Source organism: Anser anser (assembly GCF_964211835.1).
Source record: "Anser anser genome assembly, chromosome: 18".
Taxonomy (NCBI): Eukaryota; Metazoa; Chordata; class Aves; order Anseriformes; family Anatidae; genus Anser; species Anser anser.
Window position 1 is genome coordinate 8,349,000 of NC_139739.1, and position 14,748 is coordinate 8,363,747.

Sequence of the window (14,748 nt, forward strand, 5' to 3'; positions counted from 1 at the left end):
TTTTGTTCTAAATAAAACAGCCCAGGTAACATTGTCCCTTGTAGACCCTGTCTTAGGTCATGCGAGTATAGTTCCTGTTTGTCAGACTAGAATAGTCTGATCCCAGGGAGGTGGTGATTCTGCGTCCATTTTAAGTACTTTTAGTGAAGATACTGGTACTAGCTGTGAGCACACAACCTCTAGAAAGCATTACAAAAACATACAAAAAAAGATGCTTAGTGGAAAGCTCGTACAAATGTCCTAAATCTGAAGAACTAAAAGAGAAATAGTTCTGACATTTGTTTCAAAACTTTGTGCCATCTTCTAAGTGCTGGAATATATGTGTTAAGTGGAACCCATAAAGCATACCTTAAATGGGTTAAATATCTTAATTTAGAGCTCTCAAAAATTATTTGCTTAGGTGGGGACATCAATGACCCAGACAGAACAATCTACATGTGTAGGTGGTAATGTAAGATCTTTATGGGTAAAATCTGTAAAATTTGTGGCTTAGTAGCTGAAATGATAGCTCACATTACTGATTTTGCTACAGAATCACGTGATGTACCTGATTTAACTCATCCCAACCCAATAAAATACATTTTAATATCAAAAAATGTGAATAAAATACATCTGGAAACAAAGCATGCAGGGATAGAGATAGCTTGGCAAGTACTTTAGAAAATAATGTAGCTGTTACCACATATAAAAGCTTCAGCAGGACTGCTCAGGGTAATACTGTGGTAAATGGGACTAATGCAATCCTTTAAAGTCTAAAATATGGGATATCTCGGAGAGACAGGGGAGCGATGCTGCCTTTGTCCACAGCACTGATGAGGGCAATACTGGAAGGCAGCCCCATTTCTGGCATCCAGTTCGGGCAGAGGGGAAAGACGCTAGAAATAATTAAACGAGGAACATAAAGTAAGGACGGAGGAGGTGGCAGGACGTGAACCGGAGCCTTTAGGGACGCAAGCCGTTGGGTTTATCCCACGTAAGGCCGGCTGCACTCGGTCACCACGCAGCAGCTGCGGGGCACCGCAGGCGGGGAGCGGCTTCCCTGCCACACGCCCGGCCCCGCTCGGACGGACAGCCCCGCCGGCCAATGGGCTTCGGAGCGGCCAGCCAGAGGGGCGGGTCTGGGCGGGAACGCACCAATGAGGTTGTGGTTGCTGGGCGCGATCGCGAAGGCACCGTCCAATCGGAAAATTGGCGGCGCAGGAGGAACCCGCTGCTCCGTGAGGCGGCCGCAGGCGGGCACCGCTGAAGGGAGCGAGTGATGTCGCTGCTGCCCTCCGCTGGCCGCCGTGTGGTGGTGGTGGCGGCGGGGGTGGGGGCACGGATCCCCTTCCCTCCCTTCCCCCAAGTATGAATGTTGAAGAACGACCGTGCCCGGCTTTAAAAAAAAAATTAAAAAAAAAAATGAGGAGACGGCACCGGTGCGGCCTGAGGGGAGGGCGCGGCCCGCCCCCGCCGGGCCTCCCCTGAGGCAGGGCCCGCGGCCTCGCCCCGGGGCTCCCTCTGAGGCGGGGGGGGGGGGGGCAGCGGGGACCCCCCCCGGCTGCTGCAACAACGGTGCCAAAAGCAGTCAGAGCATAAGGGAACGCGGGGAAAGGGTTCTCGAGTCCTCCCCCCCTCGATATAGACGGTCCTGGGCACCCTTTGTAACGGGGAACGTGGCGGCGGGAGGGGAAAAGCCGTCCGGCGCTGTGCCGGGGGGTGAGGAGGCGGCGGGGGCTGGCGCAGCCCCGCAGCTCCCCGCCGAGGATGCGCGGGGCCGGGAGCCCGCGGGGCTGGGGGGGGGCGGGAGCGGCGGGCGGGGAGCTCCGGGAGACGGCAGCCGGGAGAGGAGGAGGGCGAGGGGCTCGCGTTGATGTGCTGCCCAGCGGTTGCTGAGTGTTTTATTGAAGAGTTTTTTGTTTTTTTTTTTTTTTTTTTTTGGTACACCCGCCTCCCCGTGATACCGCGAAGCCGGCAGAGGCAAGGAAAATAGGTTGAAGACAGAGGAATAGGAGAAGACGGAGGAGATGGTGAGCAGAGCTGTGGGATTGGGGAAATGGGTGAGGTTGCCAGGCTATTTTCTGTGAGAGGTTCTCGTAGGGTGTAGTACGTTTGGGATGATTGTACATCACGGTTGCAGACCAGTCTTCTTTGTTTGCTAAAGATTGCTCTTCAGGGTTTAACAGCCTTCATCAGTTTATGGTGAGATACGCAAGGAGGAGTTGATGTATACGAAAAGCTAAAAAATTACATATGCTAACCACACACACAAGCAACTCCTAAACAAACCAACATTGTGTTAATCCTGCAATATGATGGCCAGTTCTTGTCATGGAGGGAAGTCATTGCTCAGGTTATTTGTGGCATGCATAGGGGATGAGTCTCTTTGTAGCAAAGACCAAACAGAACTAACCTATTTCTTCACAAATATAAAATCTGTTATAAAGTTAAGAGCAAAAGTTAGATATTTTTTTTCTTTTCATTTTCCCTGCAATACTGCTGTGAATGATTAAAATCTATTGCTTTCAAAACTTGAACAACTCTCTAAAACGTTCAGTTCAAGCATGCATGTAGCAAAGACTATCTCTTTTTTTTTCTAAATGTAGGCTCTTGTTTGTGTATGTGGTAGGAAGAATTCTTACAATGTATACTTGGCTTTTTACTGTGTACTGTTGTGCTTTAGGCAGGTCACAATACAAAATGTGGTTCTTAGCATGTAAAAAAAAAACCCTGATCTGATATTTAAGTCAAGTGAAGACTTGCTTTGATTCTAATAATATTTTAAACACTAGATACAAGTTTGTGGGGAAACAACACTGTTTTGTATTAATGAGAATGATTTATGGTAAAAAATCACGATCTTAAGTGACAGAATATTGACATTGGCTGATAGTATCTTCCTTTGGATGAAGTGCTGCAGTCTGTATTAGGTACATTATCCCTTTAAGCACCCAGAAATTTGAACATATTTTGTTTACAAAATTGCAGAGGACTGCATGGTGCAGTAGTAAGACCTGAAATTTTAGCATCTTTAGAAATGTTGCAAGGCACTGCAATAGAGAAAACTGCAGCTTCACGTTAAATCTGCTTTGGAAAAAAATGTTTTGTTGTATTAATCACTATGTATATGCTGTATTACTTTAAAGTAACTGAAAGGGCTGGATAGTTCAGAGTTCCTATAGGAAAAAAAATAAGTTGTGAGCTATGCTATCCTCTTCATCATGCAAACTATTTGAAAGGATTGCTGTTAAATTTATTTGAAGCAACATCTCTAAATGTCTGTCTGAAATATTTAAATTATATGCTCCATTAGGTAAATGGGTTTATCTTTCCATTGCTTGGCTAAAGGAATGTATTAGGAGGGCAAGGTTTAGAAGAACAATACAGTTTGTCTGCATAGTTTCGCTGCATAGTTTATCCTCATCTATTGTTCAAAGATGCTTAGAATGTATTTTATTTGACATTGGTGATCTTTACAAAGTTGACTTTGATTTTATTTTCTATGCCATAGTTGCTGCCGATGTGAATAACTGAAATACAATTAATAAAACCATAGATTTGACTTGATATTTAGCTAGAATTGATGAAAAATTGCTCCCTTCTTTGATTTTCATCTGTTCATTGAAAATCCCTGCAGTGGATTTTAGTCTCAGCAATTCTTTAATATTGGAAGAACTGATAGGAGTTGTAAATAGAGACAAATTCCCGTTGTATTGGATTAGGACACTGCACTAGAAATGGCAAAATTCCTGCCTTTTTTGTAGGTTTTCTTTAAACTGCAGTTTAGAGAAGATGCGTTGTCTTGATGACCATCTGCATGCATATTACAGGTTTATAAAACTAAGCTTCTGTATTTGGTTTTATGTAATGCAACACATTATATCTGCAGCATTTTTGTGGATTTTGGCTAATGTCAGAATGAATACGCTGTGAGGAAAACCTGTTAGAATTCTTGTGCTACCAGGTTTATAATTTGTTGCTCTTAATATTTTATTATGTGAGTACAAATCATTGACACATGCGTTGTAAACAAATGCTGAAGCAGCTAAGTGTGAGATTACGTTTAGCTTCTCTCTTCACATTTTGACTAAACTATAGTGGTATCTTGTCCAGTGTGAGTGCATTCTGTTCCTAATAGCTATCAAAGTAATCATCAAAGTTGAAAGGTTAGGTCAAAATTTTCACTTTCTTGCCAGTCTTTACGGAAGAAAGAGGAAAAAGGCCAACTCCAGTTTACACCAGGATGGACAGGGAAATAATTGATCAGATGTGCTGGATTCAGTAAGGTCATTTAGACTTCATATGAGTCACATGGAACTGCATTTAAAAAAAAAAAATAAAATTCCCGAGTTTTCAGAAAAAGTGTTCTTTCTATAATGCAAAATACTTAAGATGCACGTGTAACTTCGCAAACATATTTTCTTTAGAAAAGGGCATAAAGCCATGATACTGCTAAAACATTAAAATAAGAACTGGGAGATTACTTAAAGTATACTCTTAAATTACAGATTGTATGTGGTCTACGTGTGTGCTGAAGCAAGAAAGTTAGCTACATATCTCAATACCTGAAAAGAGTGAAAATTTTTGTTTCCTGTTAGTGCTTTTTGCTCCTACCCTTGCATGTTATATGCAATCCAAAATGAGCCGTAAAGCTATTTTTGGTTCTCTATGCTGAGTTTCTAGGGGTCTAGATCTTCTGCATTAGCTTAGGTCACATTCATTTTAAGTAGAATGCAAGACAAATAAGTTGCCTAATTCTAGTGAATCTAATTCATCTTATGCCTCTTTTTCTACAGTGTTGGAAGAACAGGCTGCTCAATTAAGTAAGAGCCAATCTTTTGAAAGGCTGGAAGTCAGGCTTGTAGCAGTCACATATTCAAGAAGTAGCATTTTTGGTGTATACACGTGGCTAATCATTTAATAATAAGTGGACAGCATCTATTATTCATCATTAACTTATATGTAGTACGTTAGAAAAAAGTCATTTTAGAGTCATGATTAGACTCATTGACTGCCATTGTGTTTTGGAATACTTTCACGTTTTGACCCATCAAAACGCGTGCCTCTCTGGAACATTAGTAAATCTTGGGAACAAAAAGCGTATAAGAAACTCACTAGGAATATATGTATGTATGGTATTTTAAAATATTTTAATCTCTTTTAGAGAACACTTCGATTTAGCTGATGAAGCTCATATCTAGTCACTGCTCATTCCTTCAAAGAACGTGATTGAATACATCTTCTTACAATAGGTGTCATTAATGGGAGCATACCTCTATTGAAACAAATGTCCTCTTTCTGAAAATAGTGAATCTTAACTAAGCAAGGGACCATTATACCCCTGGCTTTATTTATTTTAATTTATTTTATCCAATTCTGTAAAAATTGATACTGTTTTTATACCTTCTTATTTTGCTGTAGAATTGTAGTTTTGTCATCCAATCTACATAAAATCGATGAAAAAGTCACTGATGGCAAATAAAAGCCATCTAAAGTTGGCTTTAAGAGGCTCACCACGATGAAGTCAAAGTGATTTGCTTAATCATATCTTTCAAAATTGGGCCTTCTGAGGAGTTAACCTGGGAAACCAGTCAGTGGGTATTTTTGTAAATACTTCAATTTGTGTTTTCTCAAGTGCAGACTTTTTGTACAATCTAGAAAATGCTTACTAGGAATAGTACACTGGGGAATGAACCTGTGAGCCTGAACATGTGCAGTTCTCCATCTCCCTGAATACCTCTTTGAAGGATCTCTTGGTCTGATTCTGCAAGTCTTAATCCTCTGTAATCAGCTGATATTAATTACAATGAGCAAAGTTGAGTAATTGAGTATATTTAGAAAGACTAAAGTTGTTGTATTTAGATCACAGATTCCAGTCCAAGTAGCCCAAGAAAGTAGTTTTCTTCCAACATTCGTTTAATGGCTGTTGAGAGAGGTTTGTTGTCATCTAGATGCTGATAGATGAGTCCTCACATTCATTGCAGTCTTGGAGATCTCAAAATTGTGTTGATGTGTGAAAGAAATGATTTCCAACATAAGAAATGGTTCTGCCATTTTAAAGGCAAAGCAAAGCACGTTTGAGAAACCTGAAGAGATTGTATTCCCCTTTCCAAATTGATGCGATGAAAAGTAAATCTCTCATCTTAAAAATTTAGCACTCTTTAAGACTAGTTCACTTCCAAAAATAAATAAAACTGCATTTAGGATGTAACGTAGTAGTATAGAAAAAATGGAACCATGAACTAGAGCTATTACTACAATGACGTGAAAGCTGTGGAGAAATCAGTATTGGAAGGGATTGGAAATAATTACATGATATTGGGTTAGGGAAATGTTTTTCAAAAGGCAAATATTGTTCTGCCTGTACAGAAGATCCTTACTACTTAGTGATAGTACTGTGTTTTGCAAGATTTCACAGAAATCAGTAATCATGAACAGTAACGGCAGAAATTTTGTCATCAGTGATGACAGTCTTTGGTTATAGCAGACTGGTTTGAGTGTTGGTGTCTGTAACAAGAAGCTAACTCTGGTCACACTACTGGTGGCAGTATTACAAGATAGTAAGATCCGCCAGGAAGACATGGGGTGGATTGTGTTACTGTGCTTCACTTCCAGTTTATATTGCCCTGGGAAAGCCTTTCTGTGTTTCTCAATATGTGCAGTATGCTGTATCTCTACAGGTAGGATGGCATTTTTGGACAGTTTGCAGTCTTTGTTCTGTAAGGTCTTTGACTGCAGTGTCAAAATCTTCTGTGCATGCTTCAGTTGATGTTGTTTCTAGTTAAGGTTTTCCTGCATCTCAGTGGGCTTGGATTTTGTTTCAGAAGCTGCAACAGGATTTCCATGAGCTACAGTGTGGATGTATGCCAGTGCACCGCTAATCTATTAGTTTATGATTTGTAGGTCAGGGAAAAATTGAGATTTTGCTATCTAAGCAGTATCTTCTCTTTGCTGCTTCGGTGCTTACATGACATCTCAAGTTTGCTGAAGATTAAAAGGACGCTGTCAAGGTATCTTTCACAATTTTATTTTTATTATTTATTTTGTTTGCCTTCTTATTGCTATCATAAGCTATTGGAAGCTTGAAGTCTAGTGCCTTGCCAACGGGCTTTTGTCCTCCAGAACAATTACTATTTAGCTACTTATGGGTTATTTAAGAGTTGTGAAGCATTTAGTGTCTTCTCAAATGCATTAGTGAAGAGTTACAGCTTAAACATTGCAAGTGAGAGGGGGAAAAAGTAAGTAAATCAGTTTAGGGACAGTCCTGCCAGTGTGTACTTATGGTAAACCCAAGGTAATTTTTTCCTTATTTTTTTTGGGATTTAGTAATTTGGTTGTATAGAATTAGGCGTCAGTGCTTCTTTTGCACAGGCACTCTTGAGAATGGACTTCTCAGGGGATTGACATTAAGACTCCCGTTCTCAGTTGGATATATTTTGAGTTATCTAATGAGGCAATCCTTCTAAGGATTCATAAAGGTACAGTTGACATTGACTTACTTTGAGGTGCAGAGCAGTAGCTTAATTTTAAGTACTGTCCAGAAAAATCAGGGTCTGGGCTTTGTATCATATCTGCCTCTTTGCTTTTATGATAGCAGAAATTAAAAACAAAAAAAAAGTTTAGAAAAGAAATGTTCACTTTTTTTGTTTGGTACAGAAAAATGCTACTTTAACTTGTCGCTGTAACAAAGTCTTAATTGCTCTGCATTTGTTGAAATGCAAAGTTAGTGAAACTAGAGCTACATTTTGGGGGTTGGATCTGATGATCTCTCGAGGTCCCTTCCAACCCCTACAATTCTGTGATTGCTGGAAATTTAATTGCCTGTTTTTCATCTGCTCTGGTGGTATAATTTCTACTCGTGAGTTGGAAGCATAAGCAGTATAGTTCCTCCATGGGACCTCCTTGTTAAAGTAAACATTGCATATTTAATTTGTGTAGTGACAAAATGCTAAGTAACTCCCTCTCAGGTCAGCAACAGAAGAGACCACGTAAACTTTCACTGGATTATTCCTATGGCTAAGAGACTGTATTGCAATGCTCTCTACTCAACAATGTCCACGTCAGCTGGATAGACTGCTTGAGAGAGCTGAATGAATGTAGTGATATTGGGTAAACCTATTTTTGCAGATTTTAAATTAAAAATTCATAATAATTTGACAGTATGTGGAGTAGCAAAGGTCACAGAGATTCCCCAGAGCACAGTGGATTGCAGAATGACTTCAAATATGGTTCATAAAGTGTGGACTGTCTTTGGGGAGGAGAGTCTGAGATGTGCCACTTCTGTCTGCAAATGAAAACTGAATAGAGACAGACAGACTTCTCTAGAAGCTGATTCATTCTAAGAGTCTGAATCAAGTGTTATAACTGGCACCTTGAAGGAAACTTTCTCTCCCCTTATTCTGAGTAGCAAATATGGATTGTATATGGAGATTAGCATGATCTTAAACATGCATGTCTGGTGCTGAAAGTGAGGTGTCATGAATGTTTTTCTTGGCATGTATACATCAAAACTTCAAAACTTTTAACAACTATTACATGGTGGGTAGGTGGGTATTTTAATCACTCATTGATTCATTGAGTGTTTTTCTTTTTTTAGACAATCATTCATACACCTTACCTGTGAGGTTAATTATATGAGATTGAAGGGAAAAAAATAGTTTGTCCATTTTGTGCAGTTGTCAGAACTTTGCAAGAATTCTGTTGATTCATTGAGTTTCTTGTGATGTGTGCTAACATCACTCGTAGCAATTCAGTAGGATCAGTAAGCTTGCCACTGCTAGAGTTTCTGTTTCTATATTGCTTTTTTTCTGGCAAAGAGAGGGCAGCCTTCGACAAGAATGTGTATGGAGAAAAATGTGGGCATGATCATGACTTAGTGTACATACTGGGTTTGTTAAGGAGAATCCCTTAAGTATCAAGAAGAGAAATACCAGAAATATATAGTGTCTCTTTTAGAGAGTGTTTCTTTAAAATAGTGCTTTTTCAAGGAAATGCAAATTTTATTTAATGTTGCCATGCTTCTCTAGAATGTGTACAGAACAATTTGTTGGTATAGACATTGGTAGTGATACTCTGGTCTTTGAGATACAATTCTCCTAACATCTTGTTGATCCTTTGCAATGGGTTAAAATAGCATAGAGATCAGACTGCTGGAAGTAGGAAATCTTTTGCCTCATGCCTGGATCTGTTTCTCCATTTCAATAAACCAGTCAATGACAGCGAGTGCTCTTGTTTTGCTATTTGTCATCTCTGAAGTATTTAAAAGAAAAATCCTTATATATGCTAACATCACAATTGTAAGAAGCACTTTATAATAACATCTATATTTAACTTTTCACTGCTTTGCAAGTCTTTGGCTTACTGTTAGTCTTCTGCTATTGTATGTTGCTGTCAAGTTTTGATTTAGAAACGAACTCTTAAAAACAAAACAAAACTAGGCAGAATAATTTACCATTCCTGGTACAGCTCTTAGTCTAATGCAAGAAAGTTTCATTCACGTTGATCAGTAAAATGACAATAACTCTGCATAAAACTTAAATTCAGTTTCACGTGTCAGTAAGTGTACCCAATAATGGTGCCAAGGTATTAAAAAAAAAGTAGTTTTATTATATGTAGTAGCTCTAAATTTAAGATTTTGCCAGTATGTTTAAGGAACGATCTCTTCTTCCACCTGAATAAATATCACATTTGACTTTATTTTGTCAATGTTATGTCAACTGAAGTGTCAAACACGAATCCTAACTTAAACTAGCAGTGTTCTGCTTCTTTGCACCACGGGCTGGGTCAAGCCGTGTTGGTGTAACTTCGCATACTTTTAGTCTGGTACTTCTTTAATTCAGTGTGACAATACAACTAGTGAGTTATTGACAGCAGCTGAAGTGAGACCATTATGACTGTGATCAATAACACACCTGCATAGAATAACAACTACTACCAGTGACATATTTTGTATTGATTCAGGAATTTATGCTGTCTTCACTACCCCCAGCCTGCTACTTCCATAATTTATGTAATAAAATCTCTACTTCAGAGAAGCTGTTACTAAGTTAAATACTAAGAAATGATGACATATCAAGATGTAAATTGCATATTGAAGATTTTACTACAAGCAGAAATAGCACTTGCTAAATTCCTGTGGGTTCTGATTCAGGACCGAGGCACTTCCCTACTGCAGGCTGAAAGATAATGGAAGTAAAAAACCACGTTTCCTCTCCTGGGGCAGTATGTAGAGGTGTAGGTAAGGCATTGTTTTTAATGTGACGTGGCAGTGGAAGCTTATTGAATTGTCTAATCCATAAGCTTGAAGTCTTGGTAGAAATTCTTTATCAGTAACAGTAACCTTCACTCCAGTTCCCTCCTTAAACTGGAATGTAATTTTCTCTTAATAATGATACATATTTCTGTCTCTTGCTAACTGAGAAACATATTTTAAAAGATTGATGCTATCTGATTTTCTTTTCTAAGGCTGAAATCAGTGAAATTAAACAGACGGTAGGAATTTGGGTATAATTTGAGTAGGAATTTGGGAATCACAATATTCCTTGAAAGTAATGCCTAGATTCCTGGACGTACATGTTCATTTTGTTGATCAGATGATTAGCCATGAGTCCAAGGGAAAATTACTGTGTATTTATATTGAATAAAATCTCTGGTAGGTTTTAAGCATGATGAGAAAACTTTAACTATATATTGCTAATAATCTTGGCATGTGAAGTCTTAAGGCTTTAAATTCAATTGCTCATGCAGATTGCTACGCACTCTAAATCTTCGTTTGAATGTCAGACAGAAAAACTCAAATTTGCAAGTATTGCACACACTAGCTGTCTAGATGCACAGCCTTCTATTCTGATGCTGTTACCATCTTCATATCCAAATACATCTACAGTTTGTCAACAGGAGTAATCTTAGTGTAATTTAGAGAAATATGAATGTCTTCAAGTTTTCTGTTCTTCAGATTATTAAATAGAATCCTAATTCTTGGTTAACTTCTAGATCTTATTTATTACCTGTCTTCAGTTTCACAGTATTATACAAAAACTGTAGGCTGTAGAATCAATTACAGTGTAAAAGAGCTGGTCTGTGCTTTAAATGTTCAAGACTCTGTACTAAGGAGCTCAGCACAGGATTAGTTAAGTGAAACATGTCCATACTATGCTTGAGCTAAATCTAACCAAATTAAAGATATTACATTCTTTTTATGTAATAGTATATTGTATACTTTGTTTTGTTGCTCGGTGCTGAAAGAAGAATTCCAAAGTAAGAAAAAATTGAAATCCAGACAGAATGGTTCCCCAGATGATTTCTCTAGGGTAGTATTTGTGCATTAACCCGCTAGTTCTTGAGAACATGTTTTCTGCCTATATTTTGTCCTATACAAAAATTGGGCTATTTTCTTGGAAGAATATTTGCCACATTAAATTTTTTTTACCAGTTTTTCATGCTGGCATGTTCATGTAGGTGATAAATGGAATCTTCAGCTTTTACAAACTACTTATTGTGTTGATGGTGGGGTTTCTGAATTCCATCCCGTGTTCATCTGCCTGTCCAAGGGAATAGCTGCCTCCTTTGATTCATGACACCACAACACATTTTTCGCTGTTTTAGAGCAGAGAAACTGTATGATAACTGAATTTCAGAAACATTATTTTTTATGGGACTAAAGAACTGATGTTCAACCGAACTTTGTTATATTCATTAGCTGTCTGGGAAGATCTAACGTTACTTGTCTAACATGCATCCCAATGACAAAATTGTGATGTGTTGCTAGCAGTGGTTTTTGAAAATGAGAGTTAACAAACATTAAATATTATTAAATGTATAAAAGTTAATCTCTTCTCAGTGCTAGGCAAGTAATTGCATTTAGATGCTCAAGAAATAATGGAGGATTTTGTTTTCCAAGGGATGTTTGAACATATACTCTCTTCCGAATGCAAAATTTTAAATTTCTGAACAGTTACCATTGTACTCTTCCTGAGACTTACTGAGGAGACACTGAGGAATTTCTTGAACTGCTGGACCTTCAGCTGACAAGGTGCAGAGATCTGATGAGGTTTGCAGCCTATCTTGTTTAGATTTCATTTGAAGGAAGGTCTGTAGTGAATGAATTCTGAGTAGAAGGACTATATGAGAACCTTTCTGTGATTTATAGATAAGATGATACCTTGGCCAAGGAGTTTTCAGTGGTCCCTTTGGAATTTAGGCCCAAATTCTTAAAGGGATTTAGCACCCAGACCCTGTTAAATTCCATTATATTCCTTTACAATACTGTCATTGAAACTAGGGAATTAGGTATTAGAATCCTTCCAAAGGTATAAATTTTCTTGTTTCTTTTAGGCTTATGGGGATGTTTCAGATTTTATTTTCAAATAAAGATGGGTTGATTTGGTAAGATGTATTAATAGTTTTTTTTAAAGAATTGGGTTATTAGAATTATTTAAAAAATACACTTGCAAATCAGTTTGAGAAAAATGTCAGATTCCTCAGACTACCAGATTATGAAGAGCTTTTAGCATAAAACTTGGTTTTTACTTTGCTTATTCTAGAGGATTTTCTATGTCCAAATATATTTGTGTACTTTTGTGATATCTCATTAGCTACTGAAATTCATAAGATTTGGAAGAATTCAGGCCGTAAAGTGAACACGAGAATTCTATGGCCTTTTTCAGCACGTTTGTTTAAAAATGCACTCAATTTTGAAAACATTTAAAACATTCCCAAATCTGACTAAAGAAATTCAGAGGTAGTTAAAACCGAAGAGTTTCAAAAAGTTTCCATTTATACAATTGTAAACTGTGGAGTTAAGACCAATCTCAGTTTAGATTGTATAATTTGGAGAATATTGAACATCCACACTTGCCTCAGGCTGTGTAGCGGGCTATATTGCCCACAATTAAACAGATGAATGCGCTAGTAAGGATAGACATCCTTCCAAACAGTTCTATCTATATTTAGCAAATTCTTCTCATTTCCCTCTCTGTAGGAGGGTAGCGATGTTGGTAACCTTAATGTTGGCTGATAGAACTGTGAATGTTTTTAAGCCCTGTCCTACAGGATGTTTTACTTTCCCATATTATTTTGACCTTGTATTCTCTCCTTTTCTTTTGGATTAAATCTTTTTATGTCTTAAGTGAGAGGTTTGCTTCACATTCTCTGTCTGAATATATAAAAAAAAAAAAGTAAAAGCCATCTCTTTGTGCCACAGAGGAGTAGGAAGAACTTGAAAGTTTCTCAAGATAAATGTTCTGAAATGTATGAAGGATATAACCAAGGCAGGAGGGCAGTGCAAAGAAATATCATTTTTCTGGAAACCAAAGCTATAGATTCTGTAACTTCTTATCTCATTTTCTGCATTGATATTTGAAGGATTTAACTCTGTGTTTTCATCAGGAAGTAAGTTGTTTAACGCTAATTTACACAGATTGAACTTCAGTTGTTGAACTCACCACATCATTTATTAACGTCAAAATAAGATGCAAAAGCTTCTTGTTGCGCTGAATCTTATAGAGAGATGGCACAGAGCGGAAAAGCTTTGGAACTAAAGCGTCAGAAAACAAGTTAGAAGTTAAATCATACAGTAAAGACGTAATAGGTTGTCTGGTCCATCCTCTGCAAGATTTGTCCATATGGCATACAAAGTCTGCTTCAAACTGGAATGTTTCATAGCAATCAAAGGTCTCCTTCAATCACGTTTTCCCTTCTGCTGATATTAGAATAAGTTATTTCACTTGTCTCTTTGCTGTTTTCGTTTCCAAGGATCCTAATTCTCAATATTTAAGTGCAAGGATAATTAAGGCTGAGACTACAGATACAGATCCTGGGACATCAGATCACGATGAACTGCATAATACTTGTTTTGGTAATATAGCCCTTACCATAGTATATGCCATGGTTCTTGAGTCAGCTGCACCTCTAAACCTCATAGCTCTGAGACAGTAGGCTGAGTTTAGCACTTCCGTCCCTTTCTTACGCTTAGGGAAATTAGTATCTCCTTTTATTTCAAGTATGAGTTTGTATAGGTGCTATAACTTCCCTCTGCTTTTCTTCAGCCAAGTGCCTGGCTTTAGTGTTTTAGGAGAATAAAGTAATACATAGCAGCTACATCTAAAAGAATGATCTCTAAACTGCAAGTACGTTACAGCATTCATTTGTCATGGTAGAAGCCTGAGCTGTAGAGTTAAGCAAATGATTTTGCTGAAGTTTAGCTTGTGGGCTTCCCTCTGAGCCTGGACAATCCTGCTGCTCTTCTGCCTTTACAGCACCTTCCATGTAATGTCTGCTTCACATTACTCATCATTCTGATGGTTAAAAATTTATTCATACCTCTATTTATTTATTTTATTTAGCTAGTTCTTATTGATTTGGTTTTGTGCTTCAGTGACTCCTCTCCCTGAGAATTGCATGTTTAATGTATTTAGTGAGAATGATTCTGTCTCCTTTCAGCCATTGTTGTGCTGGACTAAATAGTCCGAACTCTTACTCTGTGCTCATAAAACGGGCAGTCTGTTTTCCGGTAGTTCCAGTAGTTCATATATATGCCTAGTCAGTCTTTCTCTACTATGGATCTTCAGAGTACCATGCTGAAATCCAGTTGTAGTTCTCCTGTTGTCATATACCCTGGTATTAATAACTTCCTCCTCCTACAGAATACAGTTCACTGTTACATATTATTATTACGTTGTCCTTTTTCACGTACAGCTCTCCCAGTTCTTAGGTAGTTGACTAATTTTTTTTTCCTTTTGCTGAAGAAATCCGAACTAGGTCTACAGACTT

The 14,748-nt window shown here is 38.1% G+C and overlaps 1 protein-coding gene across 1 annotated transcript in view; it reads left to right on the forward strand.

The window, feature by feature from the left end:
- The first annotated feature begins 1,950 nt into the window (after positions 1–1,950).
- The window catches only part of ARVCF (ARVCF delta catenin family member), a 276,400-nt gene continuing 263,602 nt past the window's right edge, over positions 1,951–14,748 (forward strand). The window contains exon 1 of the mRNA XM_083803464.1: positions 1,951–2,009. The gene's annotated coding sequence lies outside the window, so the exon portion shown is untranslated. The remainder of the gene's footprint in view (positions 2,010–14,748) is intronic.